The 19,628-nt window shown below is 36.4% G+C and overlaps 1 pseudogene; it reads right to left on the bottom strand.

The window, feature by feature from the left end:
* Nucleotides 1-4,262: 4,262 nt before the first annotated feature.
* LOC102825497 lies at nt 4,263-5,757 on the bottom strand (annotated as a pseudogene).
* Nucleotides 5,758-19,628: the final 13,871 nt, after the last annotated feature.

Genomic DNA, 19,628 nt, shown 5'->3' with positions numbered 1-19,628 from the left:
GTAATGCAATATGATCAATTATGGATCCAAGGAAAATGAAGTCTTTGACAACTTCAATCTTTTCTCCGTTTATCATGATGTTATTTAGTGGTTGTGTTGTGAGTATTGATTTTTGTTTACATTAACGTTCAATCCATACAAAAGGGCTTTGATCTTCATAGTAAATATTTCAAGTCCTCCTTGCTTCCATCAAGCATGGTTGTGTCATTTGCATATTACAGGTTGTTAACGAGTCTTTTTCCAATCCTGATGCCACATTTTTCTTTATATAATCCAGTTTCTCAGATAATTTGTTCAGCATACCATGAATAAATATGCTGAAGGGATACAACTCTGGCAGACACCTTTCCTGATTTTAAAACATGCAGTATTCCCTTATTCTTTTCTAATGACTGCCTCTTCATCTATGCACAGGTTCCTTATGAGCACTATAAAGAGTTCTGGAATACTCATCATTTGTAACGGTATCCATAGTGTGTCATGTGATCCACAAACTCAAAAGTCTTTGTCAATAAATCACAAGTTAGGATCTTTCTGGCATTCCCTGCTTTTAGCCAAGACCCATCTGACGTCAGTAGTGATATTCCATATTCCACTCCATCTTGTGAATCCAGGTTGAATTTCTTGCAGCTACCTGTTGATATACTCGGGTAACCATTTCTTAATTATCTTTAGTAAAAATGTATTTATTTGCATGTGATATTAATGATATTATTTCATAATTTTTATATTTGGATTGACCACCTTTCTTTGGAATGGGCATAAATATGGAGCTCTTCTGATTGGTTTTCCAGGTATCTGCCCACCAAGTTTCTTGACATTGACTAGTGAGTGTTTCCAGCACTGCATTAGTTCACTGAAACATTTCAATTTGTATTCCATCGGATCCTGGAGACTTGTTTGTTTTTTACTAATTCCTTCAGTGCAGCCTGGACTTCTTCCTTTAGTATCATCAGTTCTTGATCATATACTACTTCTTCAAATGGCTAAGCATTGACCAATTCTTTTTGGTACAGTGACTGTTTTTTCTTTCTTTTTTTTTTTTGATGATGCCTGTGTCATTCAATATTTTGGCAATAGAATCCTTCAACATTGCAACCCAAAGCTTCATGCCATGAAGTCAACTCTACTTCGAGGAGACAACTTTTCCTCAGTCTATTTTGAATGACTTCCAACCTAAATGACTTATTGTCCAGTCCTATATTTGACATTATTTTGATGATATTCATATAGTTTTCAATAGAATTATGACTTGAGCTCTTTTTTAAAATATGTTCTGTTTTATGAAATTGCATTAAATAATTAAAAAGTCAGTTCCCTGTTATATATATCCTTGACACATAGATTTTTTCAGTGGTAAATGACCTTGTAAAGATTATATAGTAAAAACTGAACTTTGTTAGGAGTCATTTGTTTGCTTCTTGGAAAGTTATATAAATTGCTTATGTTTAGTTTCATAGGACATAATCTTAATCATGTTACACAAAAATATATGAAATCTCTAAATTACCTTATCCTTGAGTTAGATATATTGATTTATAAGAATCAAGCAGAAACACTTTGGAGCTGTTAAAGTTTATTATCAGATTTTTTTTCTCTGCAACTCTTATAATGCTGAAGTCAGTGAAAAATTCAGATACAACCCTGCAGTTGAAATATATTTTTACATGACAGTTTACATTTTTCCAGGTTAGTTCTGAGCATTCTAGTTTTCAATGCATTCATTACAAAATCAACATTTTTTTTCTGATTCTTAAGCAGTTCTGCCCTGATTTGCTGTATTGGAAGTTTATTTATAAGGCCATGGTAAATGCTTCTTTCTATCCTGGGAAAGTCAGTAATTATACAAATGTTTCAACATAACCTTTCAAAGTTTTATACCCATTCCTCATCCCTCAAATAGAGCCAATGTTCCCAATGATGGGAGCCATATCATCTAGTTCACTGTCGCAGCAGTTGAAAGCATTTTTTGTTATCAGTGTTACAAAGAGATAGCTTCTAATAACTACTGGAAATCATTCAAGCACACATACCAAATGCATTGCTAAATAGTAAAACTATTTAAATTTTCCATCCCTGGAAAGAAATCTGACAATTATGAAAGTCACGTGGTAAATCTGAGTGTAAAATCTAGAGGCCAATGTATACTGATAAAAATAATTAACAGCCTACAAATACTGTGATTTTATTTTGCCTTTGAATTGTCTCCACAGAAAACTTACTTTTGATAAGAGTGATTGATCAGAATGATAGTAACCATCTGCTGAGTTAAGTAACTTCTTGGATCGCTCACAGAGATCAGAACAATCTCAAGCACAACGAAGGTATAATTTAACCTAGCAGAAAATAACCAACGAAATTATGAAACATACTGTCCTCTCTCCTCTATCAGAAACTGGCATTCCATGGTACGGCATGTCCTTTACACCCCTTTCAGAATGAGGCTGCTAGCTTTTATACTTCCCATTGCCTAACAGACAATAAGTAAATTCTCTCTCTCAGAGGTTATAAAATGACTAGCTGATAACCAACAGTGTAGAAAGTCACCAGCTTCATCTGCATAATTTGAGGGGGGAAATGGGCTCTATCTGACCCTAAATAACTCTTGAGCTTCCAATCCTGAAAAAACTAGCATTGTAAAGTCAAGGATTCTTTCCAGAAAGCCACAAAGAAAAAAAGATTTATATACAGTGTTTTAAAAGTAATAAAGCATTAACAAGGATTTGTTAGCCAACATTTGAGTGCAGCCATGGGAACTGAGGAAATAGGGCAGGCCAAGCATATCCTGATAGGTAATTAAGGAGGAAAGGCCCAAAGCACTCAACCCAAAAGAATAAGCTGAGGGTGAGTCTTTTGAGGCAGATAATGAATTCTGGAAACCTGGTGTGAGTACTTGCAGAATGAAGAGAGAGCCTTGATGGAGCCAACCTGTTGACCTTGCAGTTAGCAGTACAATATGTAACCAACTAGGCTACCTGGGGTCCATGTAAAAATGTTATAAAAAACAAATTAATTAATTTCAAAAAACTGTTTCAAAGATGTGATTTGTTCATATTTTGCCCACTTGCTGTTGCTGCTGTTAAGTACTGTCAAGTCGATTCCAACTCATAAGAAACTTGGATAGGATTTCAGAGAAGTTGTTGGTAGGTTTGTACAGCCAACACAATTAGCAGTCCAGTGCTTACATTACAGAGTTTTATTGGGGGTTTTTTTGCTATTTTTTTAAAAGACTTGATTTATTCAATTTTGCCTAGAATCAGCCATAAATGACATGAATCTTCATAGTGAATTCCATCCAGTGAAAGAAGTGACCTACTAGCTGTGCAAACTTAGAAGGGATTTTGTTAGTGGAGCCTATGAAGATGACTCTGTATCAAGATGAGAAGTTTAAAAGAATACAATTTGAACTAATACAAATAATCTTCAGGCAGTTTCTTATATGTCACAAGAAACATGCTTAATTTGAATATGCAGAAAAAAAAACATGTATAAAGTATTATGTCCTTAAAACAGTTGAAATGAAGCAAAAATAAAGTAAATTAAAATTCAAAAGAAAACACAACCATGGTCATTCAGGAGCTGGCTTGCTACTCACATCTAGGCCATGGTGTTCTCCTGCTAAAACAAACAGTTTCAAAGAACATCAACATCAGACATGGTCAGTCTGTGACTAATGGATTAAGACAAAAACAAGATCACTCCACAATCACACTTGAATACAGAGAAAGCATGAACATTTTCAAAGCCACAAAATTCAGAATATCCATGACTTTCTACTGATATGAATGACTTCGGCTCCTTATCAGTCATAGCTTTACCTTGCTCTAGTGTACTTTCCCTAATGACAAGATATATTAAGATACCCAATCATACGATTATACTCATTTTCTGATTAGACCTAATCAAGAAACCCTCCATTTCCTTGAATCCCAAACTCAGTTAAATGAAGCCAAAATCCTTTCATTCCTTTAAAAAACAAAACTTTAACAATTTATTAGCCTTATTTTCCAATAAAATATTCACTTAATGTTAAAAGGATGAGATGGTAAGAGATGGTGAAGTCTACCTTGAATTCCACATAAATATTTAAAATCTAAATACCTCTGGAAACCTCAGTTAAGAGACTGAGCAGAAATCGGATTCTTCCAAGCAAGTATTGCTTTATTATTGTCATTTACCCAGTCACCAAAAGGACACTTAATTGGCAATGGCAAACCAAAGGTTGGCTGAATTAAAGATCTTGTCAGGGACCTGTGTCTCAGTCAATCCAAGAGAAATAGGTTTTAGAACTGAGTTACACAAAGCTTCTTGACTTCTTCATGTACTTCTATCAGGTTTGCATTTTTTTAGTTCAAAATAACATATAGCTCCCACTGATCATACTTTTCGCTTTCACAATGATTTCATCTTCATCCACCCTAGTGAAATCATTGTTGATGTCACCTAAAATCTTCATGAAATCCACTTAAATGGATATAAGTGACACACCAGGCATTTTCCTTACATGAATTGTACTTTTCTGGGCTGAATTCATGTGTTTGAAATAGATAAATTTAAACTAGGGTTCTTTTTCAGAACCAGATATTGTTTTGTTGATGTTAAACTGCTCACAAATGTCAGATGCCAGCACTGTGATCTGAGGCCCAACTATATTGTCCAGGCTTTGGCAAAAACCCAATGTAGTCTTTGTGAAGACATCAATCATGAAGCACACAGCTGCATTCATGGTCTTAGATACAATTAAATAGAGATCTTCATAGGTGTCATCTGTATTGAAAAAAATTTTAGAGAATTTGCATTTTGCTTCAGGATTCTTAAGGTACAAGGGTCCAGTAAGAAATCTTCCATATTGTTGAAGGTTTTCTGGCTTTTCTGCCCTCACTGGAGAAACCCTACCCACCAACTCAAGTTCAATATACTTTGGAAAAAAATATGGTGAGATATTTGTATAAAAGTCTCACATCATTTTGCTTGAATCCACTCCAGATGAGCTGATCATTGGAGAGAAAGGGAGTGTATTTGACTATGTTCGAACTTTCCTCCATTATTAGTAAAGGAATGGATTTCTAAATACATCATTTTATCTAATGGGAAGAAGCCGATTCCACCAAAAATAACATGATTGCAAATGCAGTGTTTGCAGCTCCCAGTGAAAGAATTTCTCTAATCTTTCCCCTAGGAACTACATCGTCCATGGCTTTCAGAAAGGTGTCATTGAAGAGCTTGTACGTACTATAGCACCGCTATAGCATGGGACTATAAACCTTGTCCTGAAACTCTTCTTGGTATTCAACAATTGGCTTCCTATCTTTACTTTGCTTTTCGATGACAGGATTCTGAACAACCATGACCATCCAGAAATTTTCTTCTGGTTCCTTGAAGAAATGTCTATTCTTCTGTGTACATAAAGATTTTGCAGGTTTTGAAGGACTAAAGGTCCTTGTACATTGTACAATAGCCTCACATAATCCAACATTACTATTTTTTTCAGCTTCAATTGGAAGATGAAACAAAATTTTAATTTCCTCCTTGCCCTTGAGCTGGCCAGGTTGTACATGAAGAAGCTGAGAAGCTTGGCCCTTTCATTCCTTTTTTTTTTAAAAAATTGTGAATTGAATGAAGGTTTACAGACATCATCAGTTTTACATTCAACAAATCATACATTTCGTTTCATCTCAATGATTACAATTCCTTTCATGCAACAATTGTCCTACCTCCCCTCTGTGGTTCCTATTTCCATTCCACCTACCTTACCATTCTTCCCAACTTTGTATTTAGGTAAATGTTGTCCTTTTCATTTGAATGATTGACCATTCCATAGTGAGCATACCTTACTAGTGAATCCAAGAAGCTGAATTATATGAAAAAAACATTACATCAGGATAGGAGGAAGACTCATTAACAGCCTGTGAGATACAGATGATGCAACCTTGCTTGCTGAAAGTGAAAAGGACATAAAATACTTACTGATGAATATCGAAGACCACAGCCTTCAGTATGAGTTGCACCTCAATGTAAAGAAAACAAAAATGCTCATACTGGACCAAAGAATAACATCCATATAATTGGAGAAAAGATTGAAGTTGTCATCAACCGTCAACACTCATAGAAGCAGCAATCAAGAAATCAAACAACGCATTGCCATAGCCAAATCTGGTGCACAAGACCTCTTTAAAGTGTTGAAGAACTAAGATGTCAGTTTGAGGACTAAGGTACGCCTGACTCAAGTAATGATATTTACAATTACCTCATATGCATGTGAAAGTTCAACAGCAAATAAGGAAGACCATAGAAGAATCAATGCATTTGAGCTATGGTGTTGGTGGATAATATTAAATGTACCATGGACTATCAAAAGAAGAAACTAATCTGTGTTGGAAGAAGTTCAGCCAGCCAGAATGCTCCCTGGAAGCCAGGATGGCCAGACTTCATCTCTCATACATCGGATATATTGTCAGGAGGGAATAGTCACTGATGATGGATACCATGTTTGGCAAAATGGAGGGTCAGAGAAAGAGGAACACCCTCAATGATATGGAATGGCACAGTGGCAGCAATGAGTGGCTCAAATGTAGCAACAACTGTGAGGTTGGTGCAGAACTGGACAATATTTTGTTATGCTGTGCATAGGGTCTCTATAAATCTGTACCTAACAACAACAACGTACCTAAGATCAGGCCACAAGATTGAGTTCCTTTCCAGACTTGAAGTGTGGTTAAGGGCCACAGTCTCAGGTTCCTCCCATCTCTTTCTAACCAATAAGCCCAGTCTTTTTTAAAAATGATTTTGAGTTTTGTTCCACATTTTCTCCCACTCTATCAGGGACCTTGTAATGTGATCCCTTTCAGAGCAGTTGAAAGCAGTAGCCAGGCACTGTATAGTTCTTCTAACACTCTTTCACTATGAAGCCCTGTGGTTCCTCGTGGTATTCATTCTTCTTTGCTACAGTGAGTAATAAACCCAACTTCCTCAAATACAGATATGTTCCTGGCAGTCTTCTGCTAGAGGATATAGAAAGCAATTTCTGCAATTTTCCACAAAGATAAAATGAAGAGACTAAAATTGCTTTGAGGCTCACCTCAAGCTTACAGTGAGCAATTTACTTCTTGAATTCAGACTTGATTTTTGAAAATATGTTCACATTGTTTTATTTTCATTGTGACAGACTTTTAGGAATCGGGAAAGTTTTAGAATCAACTACAGTATCACTAAGAAGTAATTGAAAATGAAATACTTTCTAAATATTTAAGGGGAATTTTAAGATCTGGTTAAACTATATGCAATGTCTGAAACAGAGTTAAAAATTCTGCAAATGTGTGAAAATTGCAGGTTGTTTAAGTGATTATAAGCTGAATTAGTTGAAAATAACTCCTAAAATATCTTTCAGGTACATAGAAAAGAAGGGATTATAATCTATTCTGTTACAGCCAAAAAGGAAGTCATTTCCCCTGCCTTTACTTAACAGAGAATGGTTAGGCCTTTACTTAACAGAGAATGGATTTTAAGACTATTGCAATGAGGAATGATGGGATTAGTCACAGAGAAACCAGGATAGCACTGGCACTGCCTGAATGGCTCCGGCTGGCTCTGTTTGACCTTTGAAAGGTGATTCCTGCCACCAGAGTAATACAGAAGACAGTTAAAACAAAGCAAAACAGCTGACACTTATAAATAAAACAAAATTTCATGGAAAATTTGAGCTCTCAAAAGGCATATTATTTTAGACAGTTTAATGTGGCTCTAAACCAAATAGTGGACTCCTGGTGTGGCGCTGTAGGAGCAGCGCTGGACTGTGAACCACTGGCTGTTCTTTGGAACCCTATGTTGTTGCTGTTACGGGCCGTTGCATCTGTTCTGACTCATAGCAATCCTGTATAGGGTTTGCAAAGAGCATCTGGTGAGCTGGAGCCACTGACATTGTGGTTCCAACTGACTTTGCAGTCCAGTGCATTATCCTGCAGCACCACACTGGCACTCTTATTATATAGGGTCTCTATTCGTTGGAATCGACTCTGAGGCACTTACCAACGAAAAGCCAAATAATAGTGGGGATGAGTTAGAGTGATTGTCATAATGATATAGCTCCCAAAATAATTATTGAGGAAGAAAATATATATTTAATCTGACTACCAACATGGATTGCATTCACTCTAATACTAATCAGAAGCTCAACGCATGCACAATATTAATGTTATAATTAAAAACCAGGAAAACAAAAGAGCATATAGTAAATCCATTCATTCAAGATAAATGGTAAGTATACTCGAAAACTCCGAAGATCACAGTTGTTGTTATGAAGTGCCATCAAGTCAGTTCTGACCCATAGCGACCCTGTATAAGGTTTCCGAGGAGCAGCTGGTAAGCTTGAACCACTGACCTTGCAGTTCAAATGGCTTTGCAGATGGAGCATTAGCCCACAGCGCCACACCTGGCTCTGAAGATCACAGTTGTTGTTGTTGTTGTTGTTAAGTGCCGTCGAGTCGGATCACAGTAGTAGTAGCTAAAACAAACAGAGCTTTTAAATGGCAGACACCATTCTAAGCACTTAAAAACACAAAAACTAAATCCATTGTAGTCCTGTAGATTCCAGTTTATAGCCACCCTATTGGGCAGAACAGAACTGTTCCTTAGGGTTTATAAGATTGTAAGTCTTTACTGCAACAGACAACCTCATCTTGTTTTCACAGAGCAGCTGTTGGATTTGAACTGTCAACCTTGCAGCCCAATTTAATCCCCACAGAAACTGTGTAAAATATGTACCATTTTATCTCCACAAAACAAATGATGAGATGGAGTGGTCGGTAGGATAAATAACAGAGGGTGCAAGTCACAAACTGCTCCCTTTCCTCTTCATTTCTGAAGTCCCTTCTCTATTTCCTCAGACTACAATGTTTGTATTCCTGTGAAGTCGAAAATCTCACAGCAGACAATGAGAAAAACTTTTTTTTAGGCATAAGACCTTGTATTATTCTATATAACAATGATTACAGACATTTGAGTTTATTATAAGCCATCAGTCAATGAATGAAGAGTTGATATGTGTTTCTTCAATATGATAGATAAAATGCACAGCAATGACAGTCAAAGAGGAATACATTTAACTAAATATATCCTTTTGAGAATTAAAGATTAAGGATTCTGTGTTAGATTGGCAAATGCACTTAGATAAAATTTCTGCAATTATAGTATGTATGCTATATCTTCCATAATCATCAAAACTTTTTAAAAATGTTTTAATATTTTAGTGTGGTTTGAAATATAAAAATATATATATATTGGTATTGATTAAACGATGAACCACACACAAAATGTGGATTGAAATCCTTATACCTCTATTCTCCTATGAAAATAGGATTTTCTTTGTCATAGTAATGAGATCATTATCAGTATGGTACGTCCCAAATATAATAACTTGTACATTTTTTTAAAAAAGGGAGCAGAGCAAACACATAAGCAAGCAGCCACAGGGATACAGATTTTATCTGATGACACTGGAGACAAATGAATCTAAAAACCCAAGAACTTCAAGGATTGCCAGCTACTAGGAGCACAAACACCCTGGTGGCACTATAGGAGAAACATTGGACTGGTAACCACAAGGTGGGCAATTCAAATTTGAAAACCCTATACAGTGTCACTAGGAATCGGAACAGACTTCATGGCACACTAGCTAAAGTAAAAAAAAAAAAGAAGAATCATCTTACAACAGTGACTATAGTTCAAGTTTAACTCCTTACCTCACTGCATTCAATAATTAATTGCCATTTTTCAGTCACCAAAGCAGACCTGTGTAAAGACAAATGGGGCAACACTCTTCCCAAGAACAAAGACAAAATAAGGAAACAGGAATGGTTGAAAGAGTCACTGTATTCAGAATAGTACTACCAGAACTACTGGCAGGACTGACTCTTAACTATTGTATGCATCAGAATCCCCTGAGAAGGTTTCCCAAGATATACATGGCCATGTCTCCTGCCTGGAGAGTGATTTAGTTAATTGGTAACTGGCCCTCACTCTGAGGACTATTGTAGGAATGAAGAAAAACTGTTACAGAACTCTTGTTAAACCACTGATAACCACCACTGAAAAAAATGGATATCTGAAGGGTCAGCACCAAGACCTGAGATAAGAAGAGCAAGAAAGAAGTTCCTGAAATTCCTTAGATTCATACCCCATTCCCAAGATCCCTATAAATCCTCTTCTCCTTTTTACTCAGGAAGGCAGATCTGGGAGATTCTCATTCCCTGTCTTTATGCATATAAATGCACACTAAATAGTCTGTTCTTTGGTCTGAGCTCTGTCTCTGAGTATTGACTATGTTAATGGCAAGTTATTAAATATCCTTTTGGGGTAACACCTCTTAAATTGTGAGGAAACAAATTTCTGTTCTTTAAAGCCACCTATTTCGGATACAGAGCACTAGGAAAGTAAGGCATAAATAAATTAAAATATTAACTCAGATACTGAAAGATACATATGTTCAATCTTGACTCAACTGATTTCATAGATACTCAGTCATGTTTAAGAAAGGCAAAATTAGACCTTTACAAATTTGAATGTTTCTTCTTGATATTTCATAGAATCTTAACTTTGTAAATAGACAATCTAGGTTTTTCCTGTACACGTCTCCAAGACAATATCAGACAGATGGCAATTCAGATCCTTTTGTTCATAATCTATGATACATCATGATGTCATGTTTTTATTAGAAAGTTATTAAATGAGTCAATATGTGTCTCTACCTAACTTCCATTTATCTGCTGGTTTTGCCTCTGCATTTAAACTAAAGGAAGTTGTCTATAAAATCACCTTTGTAGACTAGTGAGTCAAAGAGAGACTACCTTTGTCTAACTAGCCATCACCATAATATTTTTCTTTTATTATAATTTGATTGGCTAGGACCTGAAACTTCATGAAAAATACAGCAAACCTGGTAGGACTACTCTTTCTAAAGTCAATATGCTCTAAATAGCAAGCTCCTCAAAAGTGCCGTTATGGAGTTCATAAGAGAAACATAAAAAATACCAACCAGGACTTCAAACTAAGCTCTTAGTGGATAATATGGTAACAGGATATGAATTCATCAGCAGTAAGTTTGCAAAAGTTGACTTTGATCAAAGGAAGACTAATTATGAATTCAGAATTCTAGCAACCAGGAGTTAAACTACTATCAAAGGAGTAGGGATAGCACTCTCCTAAGCAGAGGCTAAATAAAACAAATCACCTGAAATGGGTTTTAGGATTTGAGCTCACTCTCAAGTAATATAAACTTCAAGAATTAGGGAGGGAAAGTTTATTTTTATGGTTTCTCAGAAAATAAAGAATATTATCTCTACTGTTCTGCTATTTGTCAATTAAGCATGTTTTCAATTACTCCTTATCTAGCATCTCTGCTTCACCTCACACTCTCAAGTTGACCTGTTTCAGATGCCATTTCTTCAGAACCAAGAAAGGCTGACTATTAATATGGAGGAAATTATTTGTAAATAACTGACTTTAATAAGTAAGCATTAGCAGAAATGGACATGATATAGCTGTGTGCCTCAGGTTAAGTCTCAAAGAATATTTGTGGAATAAATGATTAAAAACCTGACTATATTTGTCTTGTAATGATTCTAGTGGATAAATGATTTATACAGAAGTAATTTTTACTGAAAGGATACTATATGTTTCATTTTTATACTAAGAAAGTTCCCAAATACACTTGTGGAATTGCAGTTTGCCTTTCTGCTCCTGTCTTCTTGATGCTCTTGCTCTTCTAGAATCTCAGAATATTTGTACTGGCTATCACACTCACGGAAGCAGCAGTCAAGAAATCAAAGGACGTATTGCATTAGGCAAATCTGCTGCAGAAGACCTTTTTAAAGTGTTGAAGAGCAAAGATGTCAGCTTGAGGACTAAAGTGCACCTGACCCAAGCCATGATATTTTCAATAACTTCATGTGCATATGTGTATGTGAAAGCTGGACAGTGAATAAGGAAGACTGCAGAAGAATTGATGCATTTGAGTTATGGTATCAGAGGAGAATATTGAAAGTGTCATGGGCTGCCAAAAGAACCAATAGATCCATTTTGGAAGAAGTGCAGCCTGAGTGCTCTTTAGAGGCCAAGATCGCCAAACTTCGTCTCTCATACTTCGGACATATTGTCAGGAGGGACCACTTGCTAGAGAAGGATATCATGTTTGGTAAGGTGGAGGGTCAGAGAAAAAGAGTAAGACCCCCAACGAGATGGATTGGCCAAGTGGCAGCATCGATGGACTCAAGCGTGGCAACAGTAGTGAGGTTGGCCCAGGATCTGGCAGTGTTTCATTCTGCTGTGCATAAGGTCGCTGTGCATCAGTACTGACTCGATGGCACCTAACAACAACAACAACAACATTCCACATCATGGCAGCAGCTCACATTGAATTCTTCACTAGTGGTGCTACAATATGTTTTAAAATATAGCCTTTATTTTATACAAATCCCTTGAAGGCTACTCTTTCCTAAAACATAATGGGTAACTGGGAGTTAATCAGATAAACCAGTCTCTCTATAACAGCATTGAAAGAGGAAGCACAGAATAAAGAATATGGAGTTTGAAATCATACTGAAATACCTGACTCAGATTACGTTTTTGCCTAATAATTGTGTCAATATATTTGAAAAATATGTTATTATTTGAGCCTCCACTTTCCCATTGGAACATGTTACTACCTGGAATCCTGGTGTGGCGCTGTGGGCTAATGTGCCAGACTGCAAAGTTGTTTGAACTGCAAGTTTGGTGGGTCAAGCTCATCAGCTGCTTCTTGGAAACCCTATACAGGATTGCTATGGGTTGGAATCGACTCGAGGGCACTTAACAACAAGAAGGCGACTGTGAGGATTAAATGAAGTCATGTATCCTGGCATAGCACTGTAGGATAAACACTGGTGTAGGAAAAACTGCAAGGTACGTGCTTCAAGCCCACCAGGTGTTTATTGGAAACACTATATAGGTAGGTACAAGTCAGAACCCACTCAACAGCATGTTAACATTCCTTATATGGTAACATAATAAGAAAGTAAGTAATTTGTGAAATCATTTATGAAATGATTTCCCCAAAAGATAACGTTGCCTTTTACTGTTGTCAAAGTGCCGTTGAGTCAGTTCTGACTCACAGTGATCCCACCTGATGATGTGTCCAAAGAAAAAATGGTTCTGTTGTGACCTATAAATTAACAATGGCAACCATTTGGACTATATGAGGAAGAATGTGGCATCAGGAGCAAAACTAATTAGCAAACTGCAATATGCAGATGACTACCTTGTTTACAGAAACTGAAAAGAACTGGAAATACTCATTGATGAATATGAAAGACTATAGTCTTCAATATGAATTACACCTCAACATAAAGAAAACAAAAAATTATCACAAGTTTATCAAAAAGAAACATCATGATAAATGGAGAAAAGATAGAAGTTGACAGGGATTTCATTTATTAGGATCCACAATGAATATGGTGACAGAAATCAAGAAATCAAATTGCATATTGTACTGGGAAAATCTGTTCCAAAAGACTTCTTTAAAATGTAAAGATGTCATTTTGAGGACTTAAGTGCACCTGAACCAAGCCATAGTATTTTCAAATGCCTCATATGCTAGATCAGGAAGACCATAGAATTGGTGCTTTTAAATTATGGTGTTGCCAAATAGCTTTTGATATACCATGGACTTCCAGCAGAACAAACAAAACTGTGTTGGGAGATGTACAGCCAGAATACTCCTTAGAAATAAGGAAGACTTTGTCTCATATAGTTTAGATATGTTATCAGGAGGGACCAGTCCCTGATGATGGACATAATACTTGATAAAATACAGGGTCAATGAAAAAGAGGAAGTCTTCCAACAAGCTTGATTGACACAGTGGCTGAAACAAGGAGCTCAAACATAGCAATGATTATGAGGCTGTCACTGCCCTGGAGAGTGTCTTGTTATGTCGCACATATAGTCACTAAGGGTGAGAACCAACTTGACCACACCTAACAACTTTTGGAGGTATATTGTGAGGCCTTTCTTTTTAGTTTGTCTCAGTCCAGAAGCTCTGCTGGAATCTGTCAGAGTTGTATATTTAAAATACTCATGGCATAGAGTCCATATAAGAGCAGCATACAAGCCACCATAACACTGAACATGACATATGGGTGGGGGACTGACCATATCATGTTGTTGATGTTGTTGTTGTTAAATGCTGTCAAATTGGTTCCAACCCATAACGACCCTGTATGGGGTTTTACAGGAGTGACTAGTGAGCTTGAACCACCAACCTTGCAGTTCAAACAGCTTTCCAGGACTCATTTAGTGGAACCTATTGATTTAGGAGTCCTGGTGTGGCACTGTGGGTTAATGCACCAGACTGCAAAGCTGTTTGAACTGCAAGGTCGGCGGTTCAAGCTTACAAGCTATTCCTTGGAAACCCTATAAAGGGTCGTTATGGGTTGGAATCGACTCAACAACGCTTAACAACAACAACATTGACTTAGGGAACCTATTGATAAAGAACTCTGGTAGTGTAGTGGTCCTCAGTTGGAACCTATCAGCAGTTCCGCCAGAGAAAGATGAGATGTTCTGCTCCTGTAAGAGTTACAGGCTCAGAAACCCTGTGCAGGGTCACTATGAGTCGGAACCGACTCCATGGCACATAACAACAACAACATTTATAGGTTATAAATCAGTTCCTACCCAAGTCAACCCAATGTGACAGAGTAGACCTATCTATTTGGGTTTTCTAGACAGTAGTCTTTATGGAAGGGACCATGATGGCATTGTGGCTAAAGCACAAGGCTGCTAACTGGAAAGTCAGTGGTTCACACTCATCAATTGCTGCATGGGAGAAAGATGTGGCACGGTGGTTCTGTAAAGATTTACAGCCTTGGAAACCCTATGACACAGTTCTACTCTGTCCTATAGAAAGTTATATGGGAAATTAATAACTTTGGCTAACCTCCATAAATCAATCAGGACAAAATTAAGAGGAAACCATTTTTTTCCCCCAAAGGTAAGTGTTTTTGTTAACTGCTGTAGAGTCGGTTCTGACTCATGGTGACCCTGTATAGTGGTTCAGAATTGCAGCTGGTGAATTTGAAATCGCACCCTTGTATTCAGCAGTCCAGTGCTTTATCCAACAGTTTCACACCAGGACTCCCATGTGTAAATATACCATGTCAAACTTTTATATATTTGAGAGTACACTCCCACTCTCCGTTTCATGCCCCTTCTGTCTGTGTATCTGTCCGTATATCTACCATAGATTACTGTTGTTGCAGGGTTGTGTATATTTTCCTCTGTTATCTTTAATTTTTACACTCCTCCTTGCGTCTTTCTCTGTCTTCATCATACTTCTGACAACCTCTCTCTATTGTATATTGTCTTCCCCATCACCGAAGTTAGCACTTGTCTACCTTCTAGTCAGTGAATTTCTCTTCCTTCCCTCCCAACCCTGGTAACCATCAAGGAATGTTTCTTTTACCTTGTCTTGAATTCTTACAATAGTTGTCTCATACAATATTTGTCCTTTTGTGATTGACTAATTTCACTCAGCATAATGTCCTCCAGGTTCATCCATGCTATGAAGTCTTTCACAGACTCTTTGCTAGTCTTAAACATTGCATATTATTACATATCGCATATGTACCAACTTTTGTTTATCCATTTTTCCATTGATGGACAACTAGACTGTCTCTTTTTGCTATTGTGAATAGTGCTGTGATGAATATGGCTGTACATATATTTGTGTTATAAAAAAAATTTGTGTGTGTGAGATAAAAATATTGTATGGGGAGATTGTTTATGATCAAAGCATGAAGAGGGAAACTTGAGAAAAATCCAAAATTGTTAATAAATTCAAAAGAATAACTGCATGTCATTTCAGTGTATGCTGGAGCATATATAACTGGATCACTCAAGAATAATTTGATTCTCTAGAATGTATTTGCTTGCTTTATCATATACCATTGATTAAGGCTAAAAGTCCTTTAAATTATATGTTAATTTATAGCTTTAGCCCAAAGGACATGTTGTTTCCTTAAAAAAAAAAAAAAAAAAGATAATCCAAAAACATTTATTGCACTGCAGCGTATAAACTTGTTCTACCTGATGTGGTACTGTGGGTTAATGTGATGGACTGCAAAGTCGGTTTGAACCACAATGTTGGCAGTTCAAACTCACCAGTCACTCCTTGTAAACCCTACACAGGGTGGCTGTGGGTCAAAACCGACTCTACGGCACTTTACAACAACAACACCTCTAACTTGGAGTTCTGGTGTAGCTCTGTGAGTTAATGTGCTGCACTGCAAGGTCATTTGTGTCTCAAGATTGGTGGTTCAAGCTCACCAGCAGCTCCTCAGAAACCCTATAAAGAGTCTCTATGACTTGACGACACTTAAAACAACAACAATCCCTAACTTGGTGAGCTTATTTTAGTATGCCTTTCCCAACTGACTTTTCCTTCGTTAATGACTTAAATTAATGTACTCCCTTGATATTTGTAAGAAAGTCCAGTTTTTAACTTTTAGAATTGTACATCAACAATACAGTGAGAAAAGTAGAGGTGCAGAAAAGTGAAGTCAGGATTTACTGATGGATCAGATGTGAGGAGTGAGGCAAAGAGAAATATGAACTATAGCTCAAAAATTTTCTCAGACTTTTGAAATAATCATTTGTGAATATAGCAACACTACAAAACCTAAAAATCTCCCAGGGTAGATTTTAAAGCTATGGAAGAATTAATCTCGTATGTTTTAGATCAAAAGCAAAGTGTTCTGCCTTTGTCTCAAATATCACTCAGTAAGTACTGTAGGCGAATTTTGAAATATTATTTTAACTTTTTCTAAGAGAATATCCCTGGGAAAATTACCTTTTAGCCATAAAAACATTGGATAAAGTTTTTAATGGCAAAAAACATGCTACTCAAATTTTGGCTAGGAAATAGAAAGAGGAAACTAATGTCTGTTTTTAAAGGATATACAACATTTCCTTGAGATATTATACAGTCCAAACTATATTCAGTGAAAGACACTAAGTTCAGAGATTATGAAACTGAGTAGCTGATTCATAAACCTATATTCCTATCACTTCAAATTTATTCAAAATTGCAATCATTTTTTATTTTCTAAGGAGAAATTTTTATTTAAAGTACTAATAATAAAATCCCAACAGTGATTCATTTCCTTTAAAATGAAAGATAAATAATTTTTATTTATTTTTATTTAAATGTTAATTCATGTCCAAAAAAACATGCTAATTATATAAGTATTTTTAAACATTCATAACTATAAAATTAAAATTGCCCATTCTTCTAAATCTAAAATAATCACAGTGAATCATCTGCTTTATGTCCCAAACACTCTTTGCCCTGCTCAATATATATGAATATTATTCTGACTAAAATAGGAGCTGTATTCTACAGTTTTTTTTGTACAGCAGAGTACCCTAAGACTCAATAGCATATATAATAAACATTTATTTCTTGTATATCTCAGGGTTTAGGCATTCAAGGCTAGAGAGCTCTGCTGACTTTGCCTTGGCTCTCCAGTTTTTTGAGGGTCAGCTGAGAGTCTCTGAACCTAACTTGGATTCAGCTTGACTGATTTACTTTGTTTCATAAGGGTTAACAGACAGCCTGGCCATGTTCTTCTCATTGCAATGGCAAAGATGAAAGAACGAATAAGCAGAATCATGAGAGGCTACCCAGAGATGAAGCTCAGACTAAAACACTAAACTTACTTGTGTTTATCTTTTTCTCATACTCATCTGTATTTTTTCATTTGTGTCAGTCAGAATGGACTTAGTCTAGATGGGGAATCAACATTTTCTGCTTTTTACCATTTAAGGTCATATGTCTCTAAATCATGTACTCATACTGCCACTATGACCTGAAAACAGCCAGAGAAAATACATAGATGATACACACAGCTGTGTTAGAATTTAACTTCATATAAAAAATAAGGCAGATTTGTCTTACAGGCTATAGTTTGTTGATCAATTGTCTAAATTATATGGCTGTTGTTAAGTGCTATCGAGATGGCTTCAATTCAGTGACCCTGTATAGGGTTTCTGAGGAGTGACTGATGAGTTTAAACTGCCAACTTTGTAGTTCAAACATACCTTTCAATCTAGTCCTTGTCCTACAGCACCCCACCAGGACTCCTAGGTTACATTGCTGTTGTTGTTGTTATAATAGAATAACAGATATTTCCAAATCTTGGTGTGTAATACTAGAAAAGTTTAAATTTTTACTTGTGCTTGGGTTAGGGTTTGTTGTTGTTAAATGCCTTAGAGTCGGTGCCGACTCATAGCAACCCAGTATAGGTTTCTGAGGAGCTACTGGTAAATTTGAAGTGCATACCTTATGGTTCAAACAGACTTTGGAATGCAGCACTTATTTTACAGTGTCATACCAGAAGTCCTGGGTTAGGGATGGTGGTGGTGGTGGTGTGCTGTGAAGTAAATTCCCACTCCTAGCAACCCTGTATAGGGTTTCAGAGGCTGTAAATCTTTATGGAAGCAGAAAGCCTGATCTTTTTCTCATAGAACAGCTGGTAGTTTTGAACTGCTGACCTTCAGGTTAGCAGCCATACTGTAGCCAAATCTACAGCAATGATCAAAGGATATGACAAAGTATTCACAAAAATTTTTGACACTGGATCATAAACCAACCAAGAATTCATATATGTGTCTTCTACTTACATATATTAAGAGTCCAGGTGTGGTGCTCTAGGTTAATGCGCCAGACTGCAAAGACGTTTGAACTGCAAGGTTGGCAGTTCAAGCTCATCCGCTTCACCTCAGAAACCCTATACAGGGTCGCTATGGGTTGGAACCGATTCGATAACACTCAACAACAATGACAACAACTTATATATATTGGCCAAAATCACATCGTCTTGTGTAACTTCAAAAATAATGTAGCTATGCAATCTATCATACGTCCAGAATACACAGAGCTAGTAGAATTAATAATGATTATGCTGGGCCAAATCATTACCTAATTTCATTAGTAATGCATTAGTCTCCTTATTTGATAAAAGCTGTCATTATGTAAGATATAAACCCTTAAATTATACACATACTTATTCAATATGATGTCATTTTATCTTATATATTAAATGAATATTATTGTAGAGTTTAAAAATTACTTTGTGTCAAATATGTCAAACTTTCCTTTCCAGCTAAAACATTTAAAAAAATTAAATCCCATAAATTAAAGGACATACAAATTTTAATTTAGTACATGGTGAAATGATGCTGGAGAACACATGATATAATTCTGCAAAACCAATGTTAGTTCATTTCAAATACCTTTTTTAGACAGCATAATAGATGACTATATACATGGATCTCACCAAATGGAGTACATAGAAATCTGACTACATCTGTGGAAAGAGATCATGGAATAGCTCCATATCATCAGTCAAAACAAGCCCAGGGGCAGACTGTGGAACTGACCATCAATTATTCATATGCAAATTCAAACTGAAGCTGACGAACATGAAAACAAGTCCACGAGAGCCAAAATATGACCTTGAATATATTCCACCTGATTTAGAGATCATCTGAAGAACACATATGATACATTAAACACTAAAGACCAAAGACCAGAAGAGTT

This window comes from Chrysochloris asiatica, unplaced genomic scaffold (assembly GCF_000296735.1).
Source record: "Chrysochloris asiatica unplaced genomic scaffold, ChrAsi1.0 scaffold00059, whole genome shotgun sequence".
NCBI lineage: Eukaryota > Metazoa > Chordata > Mammalia > Afrosoricida > Chrysochloridae > Chrysochloris > Chrysochloris asiatica.
This window is presented reverse-complemented; position numbering and strand designations above follow the sequence as displayed.